Source organism: Aquarana catesbeiana, linkage group LG05 (genome assembly GCF_042186555.1).
Source record: "Aquarana catesbeiana isolate 2022-GZ linkage group LG05, ASM4218655v1, whole genome shotgun sequence".
NCBI classification, from domain to species: domain Eukaryota; kingdom Metazoa; phylum Chordata; class Amphibia; order Anura; family Ranidae; genus Aquarana; species Aquarana catesbeiana.
In genome coordinates, this window is record NC_133328.1 from 529,150,387 (window position 1) to 529,173,135 (window position 22,749).

General features: G+C 43.9%; 1 pseudogene; it reads left to right on the forward strand.

The window, feature by feature from the left end:
- LOC141145229 (NXPE family member 1-like) overlaps positions 1-3,519 on the forward strand; it is an 83,686-nt pseudogene extending 80,167 nt beyond the window's left edge.
- The last annotated feature ends 19,230 nt before the right edge of the window (positions 3,520-22,749 follow it).

The window sequence follows — 22,749 nt, forward strand, 5'->3', positions numbered from 1 at the left end:
ATGCTCCTTCTTGCTTCTCTCCAGGCTATGAACACATATGTACAAATTCTTACTGTAAATGTGGTCATGCTATGGACAATAAAGCAAGACCCATAGGCTATTGTGAATTGGCAGCCTTCCAGCCTTCTATCCTCTAATGTAAACATAGAGAAGGTGTTCTGGGAGGGAGTGGCTGGGAGAGCTGAGCTGCAGTGAAAATTACTTTAGTGCTGCTCCTGCTGTAAACTTTGAGGATAAACTGTTCCACAGTGCCTGTGGAAACAGAAGTCTTTTTTATGGTGCATTTGCTGCTTAAAGCGGAGCTCCACCAAAAAAGGAAAGCTCTGCTTGTTTTCTTCCTCTCACCCTCCGCTGCCACATTTGGCACCTTTCGTGGGGGGGAGGGGGGAGCTTGTACCTAATTTTGACAGATACTCGCTCCCCCTTCTGGATGAATTTGTTGCGGCAAAGTCACCCGGGAGTTTGCCCTCCTTCTCCCGCCATTCATAAAGCACAGCACACTTTGCGCATGCGCAGTAGGGAGCCACCTGTGAAGCTGCAAGGCTTCCCTGACGGTTTCCCTTACAAGAAATGGTGGTGGCAGCACCCAAGAGCCGATTAAAAAATCGGTTGGGGTGAAGACACAGGTGAATTCCAGGACAGATAAATGTAGCTGTTGACTTTTCATTTTTTCCGAAGGAGCCTGGAGCTCCTCTAAGTATGTATAAATACTTGAATGTCATTAGCCTAGCCACAGTTGCAATTTAAGTACATAAAACTGTTTTCTTGAAAGCTAACCTTTTACCAAATGTTACATGTTAGGTCTGTATTTAGGGTGTAACATGGTGCAAATGAGACCCCCCCCCCCCAATCTCCACTGATCAAGGTTGCAACGCTTTGTGGGCTTAGTTGCAAAAAATGTAACTTCACATTTTTTTTCCTGCAAATACTGTATTTATGCATTTATTATTTTTTCCTCCAAAAAGAAGAAAAAAAGAGATATTACGTATTTGGCAATGCTTTCCTATTTTCTGAAAATACTGGTTAACAAGTTGTCATGCTGCTGCAATGACTTTAATAATTTATGCATTGCTGAATTGCAGATAAGAGGTTCTTGCTTTCTAATCTACATGATTGCTCCAGGTTAGTTAGGTTATGCTAGAAGGTACTGAAGCCAGAGACAGACAAACTCTATATTTCTCTTAGTAACATCTTCAATCTGAGGACCGCAACTCAGCTGCGACCTTAGGTGCTAGATTATGAACACCAATAAAGCTAGGGAAACCAAAGTCCTACAGTCACCAGGGAGAAAAGGTGCAGGCTGCCAAAGGTGCTCATGCAAAGTGATGCATGTATAAAATCAAAGAAGTGCCGCACATCTGTCCTGCCAACCTAGTGTAAACTTGAAAATGGCCTAAGCCCATGAGTTTCCGCCACAGCCGTGCCCCCTGATGTTTTGCTCCGCCCACCAGAACTTAATAGTAGGCCCTATGATACAGCTTTGGTGGGTGGATCAAAACAATGATGCTGTGTTACTACTGCTACTGTACTGCTACTTTTTTTTTAAACTAGCAACTACCTAGTCTTTTCTGTTTTTTCATCACAGTAATTCTGCAATGATGTCTCTTTTCATTTATCCTTTTTTTCCTGCTGGGTTGTCAATGTTTTTGAAAATATTGAAGTACTTTTTTCATGGTCTGCTTCTTGTACACATTTATGGCTTACAGTATTGCATCAAATTGCAGCAAAATGTTGATACTTTGTTGTACCTGGGAAAAGTCTTTTTTTAAGGTGAGATATATTTTTACTTTTTGATTGATAATTTTTCTACTCTGTCCATGATGCTGATGATGCTAATCCTTTTAAGAAATCCAGAAAAACCAATGTATCCCATTGTGCTTAGGAAAATATATTTTGCTATAATATTTTCATCCGAAAAAGATGTGTTTTTCAAAAAGTGAAAGATATGTGAGGGTGAAGTATGTTAGGGAATATGTTTTGTATGATCTCATTTCATCATTTAAAATCAGGCAAACTAGCAGATTTTAGAATGTTTTTCCATCTCTGGTCCTATGTTATCTCAATGTTTACCCGCATTTTTGAATCTACTAATAGCATTTTTAGATTTCCAAAGCCTACCAAAATTCTCACAGTATAATTTTTTTTTTCTAGACATAAAATTTCTCAATGTCTATGAAGGAGGATGGTCACAAAAGCATTTAGGTGTTGACACTGAAAGAAATACCCATGTTCTTTGGAAACATCATGCAAGGCCATTTATTTATCTTGGATTCACAACCCTCACAGAGGAGCGCACTATTCCACGTGAAATTGACTTAATAGGAGGAAACCAGTATACCGTGATTGCTTTCAACATTGGGGTGCATTTTAGATTATTCCCTGTGCATCACTACATTAAGAGGCTGTACAATATCCGACGTGCCATAGAGCGCCTGCTTCTGAGAAGCCCAGAAACTAAAGTTATCATCAAGACAGAGAATACAAGTGAGATGGGGGGAGAATTTGAAGGAATGAGTGATTTCCATGCATATGTTGACTATCTCATTATGGAAATTATCTTTAAAGACATCAATGTTGGTTTTATAAATGGTTGGGACATGACTACTGCATTCAATTACAATCAGATTCATCCTCCAGAAGCATATGTGAGAAATGAGATCAACATGCTGATGACATATATATGTAGCTGACCTGCCAGATAAAGATTCCTTGTGGTTGTTTTTTTATTTTCCCAATTTTGCATCATACTAGAGGTGATGTAGGACTATAATAGCTACCGTGCCATTTGAAAAATTTTAATGGAATGCTGAAAATCACTGGCACCCTTTTCTGCCCAGCATATGTTCCTGTCTCAACCCAGCTCTATGATTTTAACTACATTGCCTGAACACACCTATAATTTCCTAATTGTTTTTTAGCAGGGCCATTGGGCTGATTTACTAAAGGAAAATAGACTTTGCAAGGGAAGCTGCACTTCGCAAGAGAATTTGCCCCAGAGCTTAGTGAATGAGGTGATGTTCTAATGATTTCCATAATCCAATTGTGGACAAGCAAAAATGCTGTTTGTTTTTTTTTTCCTTGAACATAATTGAGTAGTTTTGACAAAGTGAAGCTTCATCATATTCACTAAGCTCTGGTGCAAGTTTTTTTGCAAAGTGAATAGCTTATTTGCCGCTAATAAATTAATACTATAATGCATTTACCATAGCTAAATGTGAGTGAATATGAATAAACCTTTACCCATGTTTTGTGACTGAGGACAATTCAGGCTAAAAGCAAATTTGTGTGGATTGGTTCTCTTCATCTGAAGCCAACATGAATTCATAAGCGTATTTACCACTTGATTACCATCGTATAATACTCCTTCATTATCAGGCCACTGCTGTAATAAACTGACAATTATACCATCATGCAAACAATGTAACCAAATTAAGTTTATTTACATTTTTTTCAGAATAATAGAGCTTTCTTCTGGTGGTATTTAATAACTACTGGGTTTTATATTATTTTACTATATAATGGAAAAAAGAATAAAAAAAAAATAAAAACCTGTTTCACTTACTTTCTGTTCAAATGCCAGGACAGTACAACCACCCCCCCAAATTAATAATTTTTGTAAAGTAGACATCCTAAAGTGACCTCATTTTGTGCCACAGTTTTTTGGAAATGAAGAAAAGTATTGGGATTGAGGGACCTGCGACGTATGACATCAGCATGCGGCCATCATTTTGGTTGGAAACAAATCGCTTGTACTTCTATGTGAATTGATTACCATATTAAAATATTGATTGATTGTAAAAAAAAACAAAGTTGCCGGCAAAAAAAAAAAAACAAAAAAAAAAATCGGAAAAAATGGTGTGGGGTCCCCCCCTCAAATCCATACCAGGCCCTTCGGTGCATACTGGGTCAGTGGCATCACACGGGGGCAGGGCCACCAGGTCATTTGTCCCAGCCCCTTGCCTATTTACCACTTAAGGACCAAGCCTCTTTCTGAGATTTGGTGTCAAAGTTAAAAACAGTTTTTTTGCTAGAAAATTACTTAGAAAAAAAATGTATAATGTTTTAATGGTACTAACACCCTAGAGAATAAAATGGTGGTTTTTGCAAAACTTTTTGTCACACCGTATTTGCGCAGCGGTCATACAAGTGCACTTTTTTTTTTTTTTAAATTAACTTTTTTGAATTAAAAAATAAAAGTAAAGTTACCCCAATTTTTTTTTTAGATTGTGAAAGATAATGTTACGCTGAGTAAATTAATACCCAACATGTCACGCTTCAAAGTTGCCCTCGCTCGTGGAATGGCGACAATCTTTTACCCTTAAAATATCTCCATAGGCGACGTTTAAAAAAATTCTACAGGTTGCATGCTTTGAGTCACAGGGGAGGTCTAGGGCTAGAATTATTGATCTCGCTCTAAAGATCGCGGCAATACCTCACATGTGTGGTTTAAAAAAATGGGTCACTTTTATTCCTATTACAAGCAATGTAAACATCCCTTGTAATCAAAAAAGCATGACAGGACCTGGAAATTTTGGGGAAAAAAAAGTTTTTCTTTTGCTTTTGTTATAAAATTTTGTAAATAAATATGTTTTCTCCTTCACTGATGGGCACTGATGAGACTGCACTAATAGGCACTGATGAGGTGGCACCAATGAGTTGGCACTGATGATGTAGCACTGATGAACACTGATAGGTGGCACTGATGGGCACTAATAGGTGGCACTGGTATGCAGCACTGATGGGCATTGATAGGTGGCACTGATAGGCACTGAAGGGCACTGACAGGCGGCACTGATGGGTGGCACAGGTGGGCACTGATAGGTGGGCACTGATGGGCATGGATGGGCACTGATAGGTGGCAATGATGGACACTGATGGGTGGTACTTTTGGACACTGATAGGCATCACCAACACTGTTGGGCATCACTGATGAGGAGACATCTGGCACTGACTGACTGGCACTGACTGGCATTATGTGTGGGCACTGTTTGGCATTGTTTGGGCACTTACTGGCATCCCTGACGGTATAGGGTGGCATCCCTGGTGGTATAGGGTGGCATCCCTGGTGATCCATCTATTGTGGTGGTCCTGGTGGTGTCCCTGGTGGTCCAGTGTGGGCATCCGCGGGGGGGCTGCGCTGATTAATAATCAGCGCAGACCCCCCGTCAGGAGAGCCACCGATCGGCTCTCCTCTACTCGCGTCTGTCAGAGACATCTTCCCCTCACTCATCTCCATGTCAGGCTAGGGAGAGGATCCGATCGCCTCCGCCACTACCAACGGCTTCGGTAAGCGGCGAGGGCATTGGAGAGCGACGGGAGGGGGGCCCCTCTCCCGCCGCCGATAAAAGTGATGTCGCCGCAAATCCATTGCAGAAACCACTTTTATCTTGAAATGGACCGCCCACTCTTGAAGAGGATACCGGGGTTATTGTGCCTTAAACATCTCTGGCAAATAAAGGACAACCACCTTTTTTAGTGCATAGAGAATGATTTAGGGTCAATTAACAAAATATTACAGGAAGATATACCTGCAGTCCCAAATTTATATAACTTTTAGGTCAATCAACACCTACAGTGACCTGTTTTACTGCACTAAATGTGGCTAATGTTTATTCAATGTTCTACTGCACTGAGTGTTAATACCACGATTTTCACGCTGGATAGAAGGTATTATGCACAGATGCACGTGTCTCAAGGTGGTATGGTAAGTCCCCCTTCTTAATATAATATAGTATTATCCTTTGTGCTGTCCAGATGATAGCCAACTAGTAAAAGCATGACACCACTACAAAATGTAAATATACACTTCTACATATATCTTTTTTTAAGTTTTTACTTTTAGTATGAAATAAAATGTAATTAGGTTCTCAGAGATTTAGGCTCAGTTACATGGAACATTATGGAGGACCTTGATGCATATTTGTGTGTTTAAGGGTAGGCCTCTTGATTTGGTATATTTTTTTAAATCAGGTGGAATAAATTTCATACTCTTTTGGTATGTTGCAAATGTACCCCATCGGAACTTGCTGAGTGTACTATTAGTTAGCAACCAAAAGCATTTTTGTTTTAAGAAAGGTTGCCATTGTGATGATAATGGGATCGCGGACAGCATGGCCCAGACATAAAGAAAACCAAAACAATCAGTTTATTGATGAAAAAACATAACTTTATTTGGCCGCGGCCGTTATTACTGGTTTATAACAAATAATTTAAAAGCAAAACTGTTATCATGTAGATCAACTGTAATGAATTAAATACATCAACCAATTACACAACTCAGCCACTAGGGCCCCTTTCACCCATTAATGTACATTTTCACTGACTCTGCTTGCTCAGCGGGGATCGATCCGTTGATCCTCGCTGAGCCGGTGGATGACAGGTCCGTCTCTGCTCACTTTGCAGGGACGGACCCTTCAGAGCCCCACTCTCCTCTATGGGAGATCAGATGAAAACGAACCAGCGGTCCATTTTCATCCGATGCGATCCACCAAATGGATGGAAAATAGGGTTTCCATCCGTCTGGATTCAGCCGATCAGAGTGGATCCGGATGTCAGCGGACATGTCACCGCTGAGGACTAAAACCCTTTAAGTGTTGACACCAATCATACCCAAGAGAAGTTATCACCAAAAGTGTAATGGCTTACAAATTAGTGTATAAAACATCCAGACATGAATATCAAAAACATGCAAAAAAACGCACCAAAAAACAGAAAAAATGCAAAAATCGCACCAAAATTAAAAATTCCACCGAGATCGCTGCTGAAGACGTCTATGACGAAATGCGTACGGCGTCACTACCCACATCACGTGACTTCCAGGAAGCTGAGCAAGTGGGTGGATCGCAACCACAGTGCAAGCTGTCTACCTACAGCTCAGTTGCCTATGCTTTATACCGGCAAGTGCAGCCCCTATGGGACTAGGCATTACGCTGCATGAACTATATTTTTTGTCTGTTTGCTCATATACAATTTTTTTTTTTAAATAATCTTTTAATAAACAGAAGTTTTGGTTATACTGCACTATGGGAGCCAATTTCTCTTTTTTATGAGGATTATGAAAATTACATCTATCACAACCCGAATATCCCAAGGCTGCTCGAGGAACTGCAAAGGCTGACACCAGTGGTTACCTGCCAACCTAAGGAGCTACATGCGCATTACCCCTGTAGGGGTAGTAGGATCTGGTAAGTGGGGACCCTTGAGGGGGAGCACGCAAGTCAACTGTCAAGATTCTGTGATCATGAAAGTCACCTGCTACAATTCCTCTAAACACGAACAGTTACTTTTATTGAGGTGAATGCACCTATGTGTTCTTTGTACACGGTGTGATAAACTGCATCTTGGTGGAATTTTTAATTTTGGTGCGATGTTTGCATTTTTTCTGTTTTTTGGTGCGATTTTTTTTTTGCTTTTTTTGTTTTTTTCTACATCTTGGGTTTATATACACCTTGATTTTATGATTGGGACACTATGGGGGTTATTTACAAAAGGCAAATCCTCTTTGCACTGCAAGTGCACTTGAAAGTGCAGTCGCTTTAGATCCGAGGGGCACATGCAAGGAAAATAAAAAAACAGCATTTTAGCTTGCACATGATTGGATGATTAAATCAGCAGAGCTTCTACTCATTTCAGATCTACCCCTTAGATTTAGAGCGACTGCACTTTCAAGTGCACTTGCAGTGCAAAGTGGATTTGTCTTTCGTAAATAACCCCCTATATGTATACACTTGTATGTTTTTGTATATGGTGCGATAATTACATTTTGGTGCGACTTTGGTGCAATTTTTTTAACTTTTTTGTTTTTTGGTGCGATTCTTTGCATTTTTATTAGGATTTGGTTTTTGGGTTTACTCACAGCCTGCATTTTGGGTTAAGACACTATACCCACTATTACAAGCAGATGGTCACTATACTATCATGATATTCATGTCTGGATGTTTTATACACTAATTGTAAGCCATTACACTTTTGATGATAATCTCTCCTGTGTAGGATTGGTGTCCACACTTAGAGGGTTTTAGTACTCATCTACTGGGGTAGGTGAGGTGTGATAACTATTACACTACCACCTTTATGGAAACTGTTTTGTTATAATTTATTCCACAATAACATTGTGTCTTTTAATACCTAGCCACTATAGAGTGATTTGGTAGAGCACTATTTGACATATAGGTAGCGCCACTCGCCCCTTCACATCTTCTTTCCAGTTGTGTGAAGTTGGCACCCCATGTTTGTAAAACCTGAATAAAAATATACCATTCATTTGTACCGCTTTGTGCTGATTTGTGCCACAAAAATTAGCGTTTGTGCCGGTGCGGTTTCTGAGATATTAAACATTCAATTCAATGCAAGCCCCGCCCACTTTGCACCCCATGTTGCTGAATTTTAAAAACAAAAGCGCCATTCATTTGTGCCATGTTTTTGTTGGTTTGTGCTGCAAAAATAAACGTATGTACGGTTTTGGTTGCGGAGATATTGTGCGTTATATTTGCTGGAATCCTGTCCACTTTGCACCCCATGTTGCTGAATTTTAAAAACAAATGTGCCATTCGTTTGTGCCACGTTTGTGCTGGTTTCTACCGCAAAAATAAACATTTGCCGCTTTGGTTTCGGAGATATTGTGTGTTATAGTTGCTGAAACCCCACACTTTGCACCCCATGTTGTTGAATTTTAAAAACAAACGTGCCATTTGTTTGTGCCGCATTTGTGCTGCAAAAATAAATGTTTGTGCCGCTTTGGTTTCGGAGATATTGTGCATTATATTTGCTGAAACCCCGCCCACTTTGCACCCCATATTGCTGAATTTTAAAAACAAACGCGCCATTCATTTGTGCCATGTTTGTGCTGCAAAAATAAACGTTTGTACGACTTTGGTTGAGGAGATATTGTGCGTTAAAGTTGCTGAAACCCCACCCACTTTGCACCCCATGTTGCTGAATTTTAAAAACAAATGCGTCATTCGTTTGTGCCACGTTTGTGCTGGATGGGATGCAAAAATAAACGTTTGTGTCGCTTTGGTTTTGGACATATTGTGCGTTTATATTTGATGAAACCCCTCCCACTTTGCACCCCATGTTGCTGAATTTTAAAAACAAATGCGCCATTCGTTTGAGCCGTGTTTGTGCTGGTTTGTACCACAAAAATAAATGCTTGTGCCACTTTGGTTGCAGATATATTGTGCGTTATAGTTGCTGAAACCCCGCGCACTTTGTACCCCATGTTGCTGAATTTTAAAAACAAATGCGTCATTCGTTTGTGCTGCGTTTGTGCTGGATGGGATGCAAAAATAAACATTTGTGTCGCTTTGGTTTTGGAGATATTGTGTGTTATATTTGATGAAACCCCACCCACTTTGCACCCCATGTTGCTGAATTTTAAAAACAAACGTGCCATTCGTTTGTGCCGCATTTGTGCTGGTTTGTGCTGCAAAAATAAACATTTGTGCCGCTTTGGTTTCTGGGATATTGTGTGTTATAGTTGATGAAACCCCGCCCACTTTGTACCCCATGTTGCTGAATTTTAAAAACAAATGCGTCATTTGTTTGTGCCACGTTTGTGCTGATTTGTGCTGCAAAAATAAACGTTTGTGCCGCATTGGTTTCGGAGATATTGTGCGTTATATTTGCTGAAACCCTGCCCACTTTGCACCCCATATTGCTGAATTTTAAAAACAAACACGCCATTCATTTGTGCCACATTTGTGCTGGTTTGTACCGCAAAAATAAATGTTTGTGCCACTTTGGTTGCGGAGATATTGTGTGTTATAGTTGCTGAAACCCCGCCCACTTTGCACCCCATGTTGCTGAATTTTAAAAACAAACGTGCCATTAATTTGTGCCGTGTTTGTGCTGGTTTGTACAGCAATTGGTGCCGCATTGGTTTAGGAGATATTGAGTGGTATATGTTGTCAAACCACACTTTACACCTCGTTATTAAATCTTACATACAACTAGATTTATTTGTTCCCGGTTTGTGCAGATTTGGTGGATATTCTACATGATGTTTTACTTCACATGCATAGTTTTGCCACCCCCACAGGGATCCCCCCTTCCGATTCTCTAGCGCTGACTGGAAGAACAAACGGAGGAGGAAATCTGGGGAGGGGGCGGGCACAGCTGGCTCTAGTGAGGCAGAGACAGCTGTCAATCAGGCGGCAGGGTGGATCTCGACAGTATTGTCAGGATCTGTCCTGGCTACAGCGTGGCTCTGCACTGTCAGGATATAGTGGGCAATAGACCGCCACATGCACATGAGTTTTTTTGTCACAGGAGAACATACTATATGTCATCTTGTGAACAAAAAGAGAACTAAGACCAAAAAAGGTTGGGCCATAGTTCTCTTTTAACAAAAGTTTAAATCAGGTGTTAACCAAGCTAAACAGCACTCCAGCAAATTTTCTTATATAAGTCACTTCTTTTTTTAATTGCCTTTTTTGAAAAACATCTATGTCAGTAAACATTCTATTCCTGACAGACTCCATGGCAGATGACATGTGGGTTAATCCCGCCTCCTCTCCAATGCTATAGGACCCCACTCCCATAAATTTAAGCTCACCACTAGAGACTGTGTTCTGTAATTAGCCAACTCATGACCAAATGGTGGGAACTCCATATGCCATGGAGTCCATCAGGAAAGGAAAATTACAAAAGTATTTGGTAATAAATTTTCTGTTTTACTGACAGACTTCATGGCAGACTATGTGTGGGAAATAACTAGCCAAACCACACGGGTGAGTATGCTGATAAAAAGAAGTTTAATTCTTCCCGTCAACCGACTGGATTCTTAAACCAAAGACCGAAGAGGATAGAGAAGCAGGTTCTATGCAATAGTGTGACATAAAGGTATTAATGGAGCCCCATGAGGCCGCCTTGTAGATGACATCAGGAGCCACATGCCGGGCTGCTGCCCACAAAGCCTCCATACCCCTGGTAGAGTGTGCTGTCACCGCCTCTGGAGGAGCCAGGCCCTTAGCCTTATAAGCCTGCTAGATAGACTGGACGATCCAGGTCGCAATCATTCTGGACGAAGCCCGTTTCCCCTTGTTGTTGCCAGAGTGTAGAGGAAAGAAGAAGTCAGAGCGTCTAAAGGAGGAAGTAACTAGGTATTTCTTCAGCATTTCGCCTACATCCAGACGATGGACTTCAGAGGAACCTGGGGTCCTGAATGTAGATAGGACAATTTCTTGGTCCTCATGGAACACTGAAGAGACTTCAGATTTGAGCCAAGCATAGGGATGAGGACCACCCGGTCCGGGAAGAAAGTCAGGAATGGTTCTTCATGACCCAAGGACCCAATCTCAGGAAACCTTTTAGCCGAAGTGATGGCTACAAGAAAGGCGACTCTTGCAGAAAAGTCCTTAATAGAAAGCGGGGCAGATCCCACAGGGCTTAGTCCAGACAGTGAGTCGAAGACCAGGGGAAGATCCCATCTGGGGAATCTTGGTTTTCTTTGGGGCCTGAGTGTTGTTGCCCCACAAAAAAACTGCAGAGTTAGAGGGTGAACAGCCCACGATGTACCAGAGAAGGCCAACAAGGCAGAGACTTGGACCCTGAGAGAGCTGATGGACAGAGACAGATCTAGACCGGATTGAGGAAAGCTGAGAATATCCTGGTATTCCCGGATCCCTGAATGATCTGCCCGTAGAGGATGAGAATTTGACAAACTTGGCACAAATTCTCTCATAGACTTTATTTGTGCTTGCTTCAAATAGGTAAAATTACTGCGCTATCCCAAAAACAAGTATATATAAATATACAGTGAATAATGTGAGAAATATATAGCTGCAACTAAAAATGTGAGACACGTCCACTTAATAAACAAAAAAAGAAAAAATAGCTGCGCTGCAACTTATGAAATGAAATAAAAATAAAACAATGTGATCACCTTAATACATACAGATTGTACACCCATATATTGTGGACTAACAGTGAAGAAAAAAGTTTGATTGTCATCATAAATCAAATATAATAAAATGACCAATGGATCAATGAACATGTACAGTCCAATTCCAAAGTGCATAGAGTAAAAAGTTCACTGGCAGAGTAATCTTTCAAAGGAGGAATTAACAGTCATCCAAGCGGTGTGAAACATGCGACCTTATCACCCGGAAGAGCGTGATGACAGAAAGGTTCCTCCACCTTTAAAAAAACTGCCCCTTACCAGCTCCTAGGATCTCTTGTTAAGGAGATCGTGGAGGCGTGTGGCTATCTACCCCAGCCTCGGGTCTTTACTAAGAACGGATCCCAAATGCGTCTCCTTACCAAGAATCTTCTAGATGATGGATGGGCACAGTTTCTTCTCGCTTATGTCTCTCTTCCTCTTGGTGTAGGTTTCTTTCTTGGAATATAGTGGGATGTCAGTGGACAGGGGGCAGTGATGCGACACAAGCTGGGCCGGCAGTGAGGATGGAAAATGAATACCTTGGCAAATGAAAGCTTGACACCATCGAACCCGGTTGGACAAGGCACGAAGAGGAGACAATAGCTGCACTGCCAACATCCCTACCTTCCAGCAGTTCTAATGCTCTGATTTATTCGTGCTTGCCCTTCTTGAGCCCATGAGGGTGGAAATTACTCCTGAAGCACACCCGAGAGACTCCAGCCTTTCCCTCTCAAGAACCAGACTATCAGTCTCAGTAATGCCGGACAAGGGTGAAGGACTGCCCCCCGAGAAAGAAGGTCCAGCCTGAGTGGAAGAGGTAGCTGTCCCGGAAGCTGAGCTAGGTCAGGAGGGGAAACCATGGCCTGTTCTACCAGTTTTGTGCTATCATCACCACCTCGACCGCCCCCGCTTGAAGCCTCCGTAAGAACCTGAGGATGATCAGGAACGGGGAAAAGGCGTACTCCCTGTTAGAGCTTCCACTGATCTGTCAGGACATCTATTCCAAAGGCATGGCTGCAACGGCCCCGAGTGTAATACTTCTTGATTTTGAAGTTGCAGGGGGATGCAAATAAATCTACTTCGGGATTGACTCCCAAGGACAGGATCCACTTGAATGTCTGCGCATTCAGTGACCACTCGTTGTTGTCCAGCTGAGTGCGCGACAGGAAGTCCGCTTGGACATTCTAGACTCCAGGGACAAAGACTGCTGAAATATTGGCCAGATTTTTCTGAGCCCAGGACATGATGGGCTGGACTTCTTGGAGCAGAGTAGAGCTCTGAGTGCCCCCCTGCCTCTTCACATATGAGACCGCTGTAGTGTTGTCCATCTTCAGTAAAACTGACTTCCCCTTCAGGAGATGAGTGGAAGATTGGAATGCAGACCAGGCTGCCCGTAACTCCAGGGCATTCGAGCCTGGGTTGTGAAGACGGGCACCCCATTTGCCTTGAGCAAGTTCTGACCCGCAAAGGGCTCCCCAACCAGCACCACTGGCATCAGTCAAGACCGTGACCCACGAGACGGGGCGATGGAGTGGCAGGTGAGCAGACTTCTGCGCTGCAGCCACCAGAAGAGGCTGTTCCTCATCACTGAAGTTATGGGAATGAACTGATTGTCATCCCCCGAATTCCATTGTTGAATAATCCCTATCTGAAAAGGGCGTAATCTCCCAAGAAACCAGTTGACCACGGGGGTCTTGGAGACCATTGTGCCGATAATCTTTAAGTATTGCGAGGCTTTTAGGTGTGAAGAGCTCGGAGTTCATGAGATTCTTCCTTGAATGACTGGAATCTTTTCCACGGGGAGAGAGATGTAACTTTCTACTGTGTGGAACTAAGTACAGTATATCAGGCACTGGACTGGTTCCAGACTGCTTTTTCCCAGACGTGCTGGAAGAGAAGCAGACGCGCCCCCACCCGACCTGCCTGGGCAGGCCCAAACTCAAAATGGCTTAGCCAGCTTTCATCCACTGGACGCCTGGCTCTTAGCGGGCATCTGGAAGGATGCCTGTCTTCTGTTCCAATTCCTTCTGATATCTTGGCTGGGCCTGTAAGAGCGTGCTTCCCTTGAACGCTCAGTACTATGTCTTCTGTGCTGAAGCCTTTTCTGCTTGAACAGATGCCTAACCTAAGGCAGGAAGCCCAACCTCCCACCTGTGGCCCGAGCTATGGCACTATCCAGCTTGTCACCAAACAGCGAGGACCCTTCAAGGGGATCCTACACCAGGCCTGCTTAGATGCTGGGTCAGCGAGCCAGGGGCGCAAACACAAGGCCCGCTTGGCCATGACAGCATAGTCCAGGCCGACAGGCGGATAAGGTCGATTGAAATCTCCCCCAGGAAGGCCACCACCAGCTTCAGCTCCTGGATTACCGAGCCCCTGTCTAGTTCATCTGAGACTCCTCTGATCATGGAGTCTACATTCTCCATCCAGACCTCCATGGCCTTTGACATGGCCGCAGGGGCCAAGGCGGGTTTGCAAGCTATCCCGGCTGACCCGTAAATCCTTTTAAGATCTTGATCTATTCTTCTCTCAAGCCCATCTTTGAAGGATACCTGTCATGGACGTACTGTGCATGGTTCTGCAACTGGCCGTGGGCGCATGGGTCCATTGGGACGTGTTCCAGTCCATAGGCATTCAGCAGTGAATAGACGCGCGCCAATGCGCATGCTCAGAACGCGGATGCGCGCACACTAACACAGCTTTGGCGCCCAGTGATCCTTAAAAGGGGCCTCTTCAGAATGCATCCTTGCTGTCTGATCTGCAGCTCATCCTGTACCCGATTCTGAACCCGCATCTGCTCCAGTGTTACCTGGGTTCTCCTGACCTCGCTGCTGTCTCCAGCTGACTCTAGCTGACCCCTTGTCTTGCTTTCACCTGCTCTGTGTTCCTGTTTGTTTGATCTCCTGTTGCCGATTCTGCCTGGACTTGACCATTCTCTGCCTGCTGCTTCTGTCTGATTCATCCGCTGCTGTGACCTGGCTTGTCTGACCCTGCTTCTGTCTGCAGTCCTGCATCCATGTGCATCTGCCTACGAGTCCTGCATCCATGTGCATCTGCTTATGAGTCCTGCATCCGTGTGCATCTGCCTACGAGTCCTGCATCCGTGTGCATCTGCCTACAAGTCCTGCATCCGTGTGCATCTGCCTACAAGTCCTGCATCTGTGCACACCTGCCTACAGTCCTGCATCTGTGCGCACCTGCCTGCTACTTCTCAGCGTTCCTGCATGTCAAGCTGACTTCATCTTCAGTCAAGCGGATCCTGCAGGCTCTCCTACTCCGCTGTGCTCTGAGGGTTACTGTTCTCACTCCAGTGATCCCGGAACCAGAGCCGTACGAGAGGTCTCCCTCTGCACGTCAGGCTCACCTCCAAGGTACATGTCAATACCACATCCCCCAGAGGAAGAGTGACACGTTTAGCTATTCGCATCAGAGCTGCGTCTACGAGGGCAGCGTTTTCCAGATATTTCACTTCCTCAGCCTTGAAGGGGTATAACCTGGAGGTTCTACTTGACATAGAGGTCTTCTTATCTACCTTGCTCCATTCCTCGTCAATAATATCCTTTAATTCAGAAAGGAGTGGAAAATGTAAATGTTATTTCTCCAGATGCTTAAAGAATTTCTTCTGTATAGCCGGGGGAGTAGAAGAGCCTTCCCACTTAAGGGCCTCTTTGACCGCCTTAATTAGTGGAGAAACCAGGGTGAAGTCGAAGCCTCCGATAAACTCATCTCCCTCCATCTCTCTGTGCGAGGAATCAAGGGAGGAATCATAAGGCTGGAATGGGCCCAGATCCTCCTGGGCCTTGTCAGCCAGGGAGCCAGATAATTTGGTGGACTGGCTCCACGTGTAAGATGTACCCTACTCTTTGGGGGATTGTTGCACCACCCGTTTGACCAGCGTCTCCATTTGCCGGCTTTCAGCATCTTTTTCCCAACCGCCTTGGCATAAGAAGGGTCACATAAGGACTTGACTTCCAGGACCCGGGTCCCACAACCCCAGCAGGATCTGTGATCAAAACGGCTGTCGTGGCGGTGGGTGTGGTGTTTGGAGGAGGAATGGTAACATCTCCTTTGTTGGGAGAAGGAATGGGAACATCTCCTCTGTTGGGAGGAGGAATGTGAACATCTCCTCTGATGTTGGGTCCTAGATGGAGAGTCATGTCTGGACCTTGATGAAAAAAGTTGGGCGTTGCGGCCTAGCAAGGTCCCTGTCATCTTGGACAGTAAGCTGATGGTCTGACCTGGAAGGGCTAAAAATGGGAGAAGGGAGAACATGATGTTTAGGGAATCAGTCCACCTGCATGTGGACCTGGCCCTCCCCTTCTCATGCCCCACATACCTAGAGTGTAAGGGGTGGCCGCATGGAGGCAGTGATCTGTCACCCTGGCGGACGAATAGGAGGTGATCCTGCAGCTTTGTAGGAACACTCACACGTCCTGCAACAAAGGAGTACAAATAGCAGTGCAGCTTTCCCTTTAAGAGGCATCTTAGCCCCCTTCCCTCTTTTACCATAGCCCCAGGCTGAAGCTAACCATGATCTGGGAACCTGGGGCCTGAGGAGCTGACCCAAGCTGCCTTTAGTAATCCTTAGAATGACAGGGCTCTCAGGGATTCAAACATCCCCGCCAGAATGACGTGACCGCCATGCCCGGACTGCGCCTGTGCAGTGGCGACCTGTCTTAGAGCACTTGTACGGCTGCCGGGTCCCCTGCCACACTGCGCATGCGTGAAACCAAGCCTCGGCTTCGTTCGAGGATTGCACATGCGCAGTAGCGAGCCGGAGCCGAGACCCGAAAGAGGGAGCCAAACCCTGGAACGCACTTGCGTTCCAAGCGCCATAGAAGCAAAAAGAAAAAGAAGACAGCAAGGCACATGAGGAAAAAACAAACAGGGAGCTTTTACATACAAAAACTGCTGCCATGGAGAATCTTCAGACCTGCCAGCCATTTCACTGAGCCTGGGCATAGGAAGGCCGTCCCCACCACAGGACACAACCACCCATGGCTGGGCCCTGGGCTATCTTGAAACTGCCTGGCATCAACTTCCACAAACAAATTTTGGACATCCGTAAACGTTAGTGCATTGACTTGTAGGTTCAATGAGGAGGACAAAAAAGGAACGCAGTCTCTAGTGGTGAGCTCCCAATTTATGGGAGTGGGGTCCTATAGCATTGGAGAGGAGGCGGGGTTAACCCACACGTAGACTGCCATGGAGTCTGTCAGGAAAAGAATGTTTACTGACATAGATGTTTTTCAAAAAAAGCTATTAAAAAAAGAAGTGACCTATATAAGATAATTTGCTGGAGTGCTGTTTTGCTTGGTTAACACCTGGTTTAAATTTTTGGTAAAAGAGAACTATGACCCAACCTTTTTTGGCCTTAGTTCTCTTTTTGATCACAAGATGACATATAGTATGTTCTTCTGTGACAAAAAAAACTCATGTGCATGTGGCAGGCTATTGCCCACTATATCCTGACAGCTCAGAGCCGCGATGCAGCTGGGACAGATCCCAACAATACTGTTGAGATCCACCCTGCCACCTGATTGACAGCTGTCTCTGCCTCACTAGAGCCAGAGCCAGCTGTGCCCGCCCCCTCCTCCGTCTGTTCTTCCAGTCAGCGCTAGAGAATCGGAAGGGGGGGATCCCTGTGGGGGTGGCAAAACTACGCATGTGAAGTAAAACATCATGTAGAATATCCACCAAATCTGCACAAACCGGGAACAAATAAATCTAGTTGTATGTAAGATTTAATAACGAGGTGTAAAGTCAGTGTGGTTTGACAACATATACCAACCATTCAATATCTCCAAAACCAAAGCGGCACAAATGTTTATTTTTGCGGCACAAACCATCACAAATGCGGCACAAATGAATGGCATGTTTGTTTTTAAAATTCAGCAAGATGGGGTGCAAAGTGGGCGGGGTTGCAGCAACTATAACACACAATATCTCTGCAACCAAAGCGGCACAAAAGTTTATTTTTGCGGCACAAACCAGCACAAACGCGGCACGAACGAATGGAGCATTTGTTTTTAAAATTCAGCAACATGGGTTGCAAAGTGGGCCAGGCTTCAGCAAATATAACGCACAATATCTCCGCAAACAAAGAGGCACAAACATTTTATTTTTGTGGCACAAACGAATGGCACGTTTGTTTTTAAAATTCAGCAACATGGGGTGCAAAGTGGGCGGGGTTTCAGCAAATATACCGCACAATGTCTCTGAAACAAAAGGGGCACAAACGTTTATTTTTGCAGCACAAACGAATGGCGTGTTAGTTTTTAAAATTCAGCAACATGGGATGCAAAGTGGGTGGCGTTGCAACAAATATAAGGCACAATATCTCTGCAACAAAAGCAGGACAAAAGTTTATTTTTGCAGCACAAATGTGGCACAAACAAATAGCGCGTTTGTTGTTAAAATTCAGCAACATGGGATGCAAAGTGGGCGGGGTTGCAACAAATATAAGGCACAATATCTCTGCAACAAAAGCGGCACAAACGTTTATTTTTGCAGCACAAACCAGCACAAAACGCGGCAAAAACGAATGGCGCGTTTGTTTTTAAAATTCAGCAACATAGGATGCAAAGTGGGTGGGGCTTGCATTAGATTGAATGTTTAATATCTCAGAAACCAAACCGGCACAAATGCTCATTTTTGCGGCACAAATCAGCACAAACGCAGCACAAACAAATGGTATATTTTTATTCAGGTTCTTTCCTTCTATATTCTAGAGCCCTCTTACGGGTTTTTTTTGGGGGGAGCCTGCAACCTTCACACACGTCCTAAGCGCAGACCTTCCTAAATTAAATTTTTTTTACATGTCACTGCTGACATTCATCGCTCCATAGAACTGCATGGAGCATCCGTTCAGGTCCGCCTGAAAAACTGACGGTCCTCATGTGTGAAAGGGGCCTAAGACTCGAGCTGCAAAATAAATGACCCATGTTAAAATGATTGAACACAACTGTCCCCACCAGACAGGTGGGATATAACATATCCCACCTGTCATAAATTCCCCAAAACCGTGGCCAGTTCAATAATTGATTGAAAGTCAAGGTTCAATATGTCCAGGCCGATTTCTGATAGGTGGACCCCAACATCTTTATACAGGCCCGGGAGAACCCCCTCTAAATCTAAATGGCGGAAGGAAATGGCTTTGCAAATTAATATAAGAATTTTAGGGGTTATAGAATTCCTATTATCCCTTGTAAAATGTACCTTTTTGTACCCCTTCAATGCTTGTCGAACAAAAAAAAAAACGTAAGTACGGTGTTAGATTATATAATTTCTGAAAGAAACATATGCATGAAAGAGTCTTATGGATAAGTGCCCACAGGTGGCCAAGTCCGTACGCTGTGCAGACCCCAATATCTCCCTCTCCTATAAGCTTATGGTCACTTCAATGACCATAAGCTTATATCAGAATTGTTCAGCAGACTCTGCTGAATAATTCTATAACTCTGAACAACCCGCTGGTCAGAGTTATTAGCCCCTAATGTGACCGCCCCCCCCCCCCCCCACCCATGCCGACGCTTCCCTGCCCACAGCCACTCCACCTCCCGCCGAACCTATTCTTCTAAAACTACTCCCCCCACTCTCCTTTACTATCCCCTTCACCCCCTTCTTCCCCCCCAGCAATGATTATCCCCCTCCACCCGATCCAACCCCCCCCTCAAACCCGTTCCCTGCAGCCACATCATTGTTTAATCTATACCCGTTGTTGTCAGGATCGACAGGGGGTGGACCTTTAAGATGCAGGACTTTTGTTCATTTACACAAAAATTTTGGAAACCTTCCGACTGTGTAATGCACTCAATACCCTCTGGTATGCTGCCGGCCACCTCGTTGATTTCCTGGCAGCACAACAATTCAACAGGAGTCGCCATGGGAATGAATTTTCCGCACTTGCATCATTCCGTATTACCAAGACGTTCTGTTTCACCTTCCTCTTGAGTTTCTGTTGATTGCAATGTGGAACCCTTTCATAATGGATTACATTAAAATGCTGGGTCGTTTTCTGGCTCTGGATATTGTGACCATATTTCCTCAAGCAACATTTGTCTCTGTAGTATAAACCACAAAAAATATGCTTTACATATTTTCCATTTTAGGCTAATAAAGAAATTATTTTTTGTAAGAATTTTCATTTAATATATTTTTTTTATTTAGCACAGTTACACGTTGATTGCTTGTTATTTTTTATAATTAAAATTTAAAAAAAAAAAGTTTGATAGTAATTTACCAGGATTAATAGATTTTTTTAAATTTTATAATTATTACAAACAGTATACTTCATGGTACATCAATCTATTTATAATAATTCTTACTCTCTCCTTCCACCACCAGCCTGAACCGTTGATACAAGGCAGGATGGATCCACGTTTTCTTGTTTTTTATGCAAATTTATGACCCTGCCATCTGATTGTCGCAGCTGAAAATGGTGCTCATCAGACCAGTCAATGTTTTCCCAATCTTCTATTGCCAACATTTGGTAAGCCTGTGCAAATTATAGCCTCAATATCATGTACTTAGGTGACAGGAGTGGCACCCTGTGTGGTCTTCTGCTGTTGTAGCCCATCTGCTTGAAGGTTCAATGTGTTGTGCATAAAGAGATGGTATTAGTTACATAGTTACATAGTTACATAGTAGGTGAGGTTGAAAAAAGACACAAGTCCATCAAGTCCAACCTATGTGTGATTATGTGTCAGTATTACATTGAATATCCCTGTATGTTGTGGTCATTCAGGTGCTTATTTAATAGTTTCTTGAAGCTATCGATGCTCCCCACTGAGACCACCGTCTGTGGAAGGGAATTCCACATCCTTACCGCTCTTACACCAAAGAACCCTCTACATAGTTTAAGGTTAAACCTCTTTTCTTCTAATTTTAATGAGTGGCCACGAGTCTTGTTAAACTCTCTTCTGCAAAAAAGTTTTATTTCTATTGTAGGGTCACCAGTACGGTATTTGTATATTGAGATCATATCCCCTCTCAAGCGTCTCTTCTCCAGAGAGAATAAGTTCAGTGCTCACAACCTTTCCTCATAACTAAGATCCTACAGACCCTTTATTAGCTTTGTTGCCCTTCTTTGTACTCGCTCCATTTCCAGTACATTCTTCCTGAGGACTGGTGCCCAGAACTGGACAGCATACTCTAGGTGCGGCCGGACCAGAGTCCTGTAGAGTGGGAGAACTATTGTTTTATCTCTGGAGTTGATCCCCTTTTTAATGCATGCCAATATTCTGTTTGCTTTGTTAGCAGCAGCTTGGCATTGCATGCCATTGCTGAGCCTATAATCTACTAGGACCCCCAGGTCCTTTTCCATCCTAGATTCCCTCAGAGGTTCTCCCCCCAGTGTATAGATTGCATTCATATTTTTGCCACCCAAATGCATTATTTTACATTTTTCTACATTGAACCTCATTTGCCATGTAGTTGCCCACCCCATTAATTTGTTCAGATCTTTTTGCAAGGTTTCCACATCCTGTGGAGAAATTATTGCCCTGCTTAGCTTAGTATTGTCTGCAAATACAGAGATTGAACTGTTTATCCCATCCTCCAGATCGTTTATGAACAAATTAAATAGGATTGGTCCCAGCACAGAACCCTGGGGAACCCCACTACCCACCCCTGACCATTCCGAGTACTCCCCATTTATTACCACCCTCTGAACTCGCCCATGTAGCCAGTTTTCAATCCATGTACTCACCCTATGGTCCATGCCAATGGACCTTATTTTGTAGAGTAAACGTTTATGGGGAACTGTGTAAAATGCTTTTGCAAAATCCAGATACACCACGTCTGTGGGCCTTCCTTTATCTAGATGGCAACTCACCTCCTCATAGAAGGTTAGTAGATTGGTTCGGCAAGAACGATTCTTCATGAATCCATGCTGATTACTAGGGATGAGCCGAACACCCCCCTGTTCGGTTCGCACCAGAACATGCAAACAGGAAAAGAGTTTGTGCGAACACCGTTAAAGTCTATGGGACACGAACATGAATAATCAAAAGTGCTAATTTTAAAGGCTAATATGCAAGTTATTGTCATAAAAAGTGTTTGGGGACCTGGGTCCTGCCCCAGGGGACATGGATCAATGCAAAAAAAAGTTTTAAAAACGGCCGTTTTTTCAGGAGCAGTGATTTTAATAATGCTTAAAGTCAAACAATAAAAGTGTAATATCCCTTTAAATTTCGCACCTGGGGGGTGTCTATAGTATGCCTGTAAAGGGGCGCATGTTTCCTGTGTTTAGAACAGTCTGACAGCAAAATGACATTTTGAAGGAAAAAAACTCATTTAAAACTACCCGCGGGCCGGCTATTGCATTGCCGACAATACACATAGAAGTTCATTGATAAAAACGGCATGGGAATTCCCCAAAGGGGGACCCCGAACCAAAATTAAAAAAAAAAAAAATGACATGGGAGTCCCCCTAAATTCCATACCAGGCCCTTCAGGTCTGGTATGGATATTAAGGGGAACCCCGGCCAAAATAAAAAAAAAAAATGACGTGGGGTTCCCCCTAAATTCCATACCAGACCCTTCAGGTCTGGTATGGATTTTAAGGGGAACCCCACGCCAAAAAAAATAAATAAACGGCGTGGGGTCCCCCCAAAAATCCATACCAGACCCTTATCCGAGCACGCAACCTGGCAGGCCGCAGGAAAAGAGGGGGGGACGAGAGTGCGGCCCCCCCTCCTGAACCGTACCAGGCCACATGCCCTCAACATTGGGAGGGTGCTTTGGGGTAGCCCCCAAAACACCTTGTCCCCATGTTGATGAGGACAAGGGCCTCATCCCCACAACCCTGGCCGGTGGTTGTGGGGGTCTGCGGGCGGGGGGGCTTATCGGAATCTGGAAGCCCCCTT